At 42.3% G+C, this 3,802-nt stretch overlaps 1 non-coding gene across 1 annotated transcript; it reads right to left on the minus strand.

Annotated features, from left to right (window-relative positions):
* Positions 1–398: 398 nt before the first annotated feature.
* Positions 399–505, minus strand: LOC120360797 (U6 spliceosomal RNA). The gene has a single exon (XR_005577216.1). It is a non-coding gene; the product is annotated as a U6 spliceosomal RNA (small nuclear RNA).
* Between the last annotated feature and the right edge of the window lie 3,297 nt (positions 506–3,802).

Here is a 3,802-nt window from a genome sequence, read left to right on the forward strand (position 1 = left end):
ATCCTTAGGTCTTATCCTAACCAGTAACCATTGTTATTTAGAATTCAACAGATAGAACAAGCTAAGTCTTCCTGAAATATTCCTCACTTTGTAAATATAGCTTTGCTTTTACAGTTCTTTTACCCGCAGAAAGATGCAACATTCGCTCATTTCACCTAGCATTTGAAGGGTCAGTTGTGGAAATCTGAAAATCTTTCCAGCACACAAATCCAGTCATGACGCTCTTATTATTAAAAACCTTTCACTCCCTGCGCTCACAGCATCAGGTCTAAATGCCAGAACTGCAAATCATTTTCCCATCCAAGTGGACTATAAATATGTAAATGGATTTATTAATCAGAGGCCTACCATTACAGTACCAGCCCTTTTCTTTTTTTAATAATTTTTTTTATATATAAAAAGATACGGAACACTTCACCAGTTTGCATGTCATCCTTGCGCAGGGGCCATGATAATCTTCTCTGTATCGTTCCCGTTTTAGTATATGTGCTGCCAAAGCGAGCACAGTACCAGCCCTTTTCTATGCTTCCAGCCTTTCATCTCAGTCCCCCCATTTCTTTCCTACACACTGTATGTGTCACAACACCTCTTAAGGGAAACAGAGCTCAGATGCCCTGCTGATCATGGCCACCTTCTATTTGCATGGGCTTCCTCAGCTGCATGGAGCCCTTGGCCTCCTCTCTGCCGCTTCCATATCTCCCCTTTAAGACCCCACTCAAAAACTGCTTCCTTTGTGAGACTCTCTCCAATTTCTTCTTCCTCACAGGGTGGATTCATCATTTATTTTTTTGTGCACGGAAAGAAAAAAATAAAAAAGCATTTCCCCCAGGATTCTGTCTTTTGCTCTATTTGACTTGAGATTTTGTTTAGCCATTAGTCCACAAGTGTTTTGAAGGCTGGACAAGAATTGTATTGTCTGCATCTCTGTACGCCAGTGCCCAGTGCCAGATGGGGAAACGGTAGATACTCAATACATGTCTGCTACCATACACTGATAGGGGAAACAGGAGGCTGTTTGTCAACAATCCTTACAGCCTGGAACTGGACCTGTTTGGGTCTTCCTTCCCTTCTCTCTGAGATTAAAAATATGTCATCATTCTCTAGTCATCATCTGGACCTAAATAAGACAATAAAAGCAGACCTTACCTTCAAGTTTCACCTTTCAGGCCTCTGTTTTAGCCAGCTGGCTCATGGGCTGGAGAGCCAGGGTCTGTGACACTGGGTCCCTCTGTCTTACCACTAACAAGCTGTGTGACTTTAGCCCATCTCTCGGCTTCAGGGTTTGGACTATCTGGGAGTTAAGAGTAGATATTCTCAGGGATCCCACTCTGTTCAGACCATTTTTCTTTGACATAGTTGATGCGTAAAGCAGGGTGAGGCCAAGGCAGTGGAAATACATTTCGACAGGAGCGAAGACCAAGGCAGAGAAAAGGAGATGAGGTCAGGTTTGGGTGGAACAGGTATCAGCACAAAAGCCCTGGGGCTCCCTTCAAAATGAGAATAGTGTGTTGTTGTCTAGGCACTTCTCACAGCACAGAATAAGTCCTCCCAGCTGAAACACACCTTCCTCAGAAGGCTCACTCTTTCCCCATGATGCTCCCTAACGCTGGGTGGGACTTTTTCCTCCAACCTGGTCACAGAATCCTTCAGAATGTCCCCCTTTAGATTTCTTGTGCACTCTTTCTCTGCACTTGCCCAGAATTTCAAAGTGTTGTTGCCACTGAGATGAGAACAGAAAAGTGCAGAAGGGTCAGGTGAACTCAAGCATGTACTTGAATGAGAGCAGAAGAGCCGGCAGAGAGGAGTAGGAAGGGCAGAATTGGCGAGAGTTCTAGATTGAAAAGGGTACAAAGGGGAGGAGTTAGGGACAAGATACATTTAGGAGTTTTACTGCAGACTTGTTTCTTTGTTTTTAATGGAGTTAAAGTTTTGTCTGTCTGTGTTTTTGAGAGAGGTTCTAACTGTATCGCCCAGGCTGGAGGGCTGGAGTGCAATGGCATAATCTCGGTTTTATTGCAACCTCTGCTTCCTGGGTTCAAGTGATCCTCAAGCCTCAGCCTCCTGAGTAGCTGGAACCTCAGGCATGCACTACCATGCCTGGCTAATTTTTGGTAGAAATGGGTTTCACCATGTTGGCCAGGGTTGTTGTTGTGTGTGTGTTTTTTAAAGAAAGGAATGTATTAGAAAATATGAAGTATGAAGATTATACACAAGGACATGAGTAAGGATGAGAATAACCCCGAAACATGAAGTTAAATATTTCACAAAAAATTTGTATTAACTTTGTCATGTCTTTTGTTAAGTCAAAAGCAGAGGGAGACATTTATTGGATGGACTAGCTATGAATCCAATTTTTAGATAAACTGCAATATTTGCTGCTTCAAAAGGGGGCAAGGTTCAACACCCAACCAAAATTGAGAAAGCCACCATCAAGGAAAGGCCTAAAAAGATCCAGTATTTTCTTTTACAAAAGTGATTAAAATGGGAGGAAACAGATTAAGGAAAAAGAATAAAAAATGGAAAGAGGACACACAAAGTCTGATAGTAAGGTGGCTGTGAACCAGCCGTTATCCAGTGAACCTCAGGACAGGACTTCCTTCCCAGTTTCCCATCTCAACTGTTTCTTTACATAATGAGAGCAGAATAACATTGGGTAGTCAGAAAAATGTTGCTCAAGATTCTACTAAAGATAAGTAACAGCAAAGATATATCCAGTCCCTCAGCAAACTACTGATGTCGCATAGCAACAACTGCCTAGTTTTATTTCTGTCACACGATTGCTATAAGGAAGTTTTGAAATTAATTTTTTAAAAAAATTTAAACAAACAAGGTAGCATACCTCACTGTACCCATCCAAGTCACCTGCCTCCTTCCAAAATTAGAAAGGCAGCGTCTTCAAGGAAGAGATAATTAAGGTAGTAGAAATAGAAACACAAATTTATTGGGTCTCTACTGATCTCCATCCATGCTATCTCATTTAATCCTGGTAATAACCTTGAGGTGGGTTTTACTCCTGTTTTGCAGATGGGGAAGCTAACTTAAAGGCATTGAGTAACTTGGCCAAGGTCACCTAATTGGTAAGGGGTAGAGAGGATTGAAAGGATTCCCCCTACCCTTTTTCATCTGATTTATAATCCAGTGCTTTCCCCATCACTCAACCTACTGCAGTGAGGTCAGTGGTGCTGCAGCTGGCTGGAGTCCCCCTTCTACTTCTGAAGGTGTCTGGGATTGTGTCTGTAACAGGCTGATTTTCCAGAGGAACACCTGGAAGAATTTGGACCCAAGTTTTCTTCTATGGACTGGTTGCTTCATGACATAGACCTACCTGGGAAATATAAATTTATAATTAGTCTAATGCAAGACAGTCAAAGAGAGGCAAGGGGTAGGACCTAAGAAAACACAATAGATGACTTCAGGGCACTTGTGTTCTGAACTATTTGAGGGGAGTCCCTGCCACCACTTCTGGTATTGGTGTTTGCAGATAGGTATTTAGGAGTTATTCAAGAAATAAGTTTCCTATGTATTATAACATTTACTTTAATCTTTATTATTTTTTCCTCCCAGTCACTTCAGTGTCTATGAATAGGAATAATAGAACCAAACACAAGGAATCCAAGTTGCAGACATTTTTGGTCTCCCCTCTGCTCATGACTCAGGGGTGTGTTATGGAAAGATCCCACCTCTGCTTGCTCACTACCCATATGGTTCTCACATAGAGGAAGAACTTAAGTCAACCAACATTCCCTGGGCATCCATTGTTCGCTGGGCATTGAGCTGAGTGGCAGGGATACAGCGCAGTGTT

The sequence above is a fragment of the Saimiri boliviensis genome, chromosome 7, assembly GCF_048565385.1.
Source record: "Saimiri boliviensis isolate mSaiBol1 chromosome 7, mSaiBol1.pri, whole genome shotgun sequence".
NCBI classification, from domain to species: Eukaryota; Metazoa; Chordata; class Mammalia; order Primates; family Cebidae; genus Saimiri; species Saimiri boliviensis.